Below are 204 nucleotides of genomic sequence, written 5' to 3' on the forward strand. Positions count from 1 at the left end.
CTCGCCGCTTGCGCACCGCACCCCCGGCACCATCTGCCCTCTCCGGTTCTTTGCCTCGGCCGTGCTCCCCTTGCCAGCCGGACCCCTACTCCGGGGATACCGGCCACCCCATCGCGGTGCCTGGTCGGTGGAGGAGCACCGGCAGGCCAAAGAGATGTTCCCGTGTCCTTCAAACAGGACTGGGTCGGGCTTGTCCTCCTTTTC

The sequence above is a fragment of the Antrostomus carolinensis genome, unplaced genomic scaffold (assembly GCF_000700745.2).
Source record: "Antrostomus carolinensis isolate BGI_N321 unplaced genomic scaffold, ASM70074v2 scaffold26076, whole genome shotgun sequence".
In the NCBI taxonomy this organism is placed as follows: Eukaryota; Metazoa; Chordata; class Aves; order Caprimulgiformes; family Caprimulgidae; genus Antrostomus; species Antrostomus carolinensis.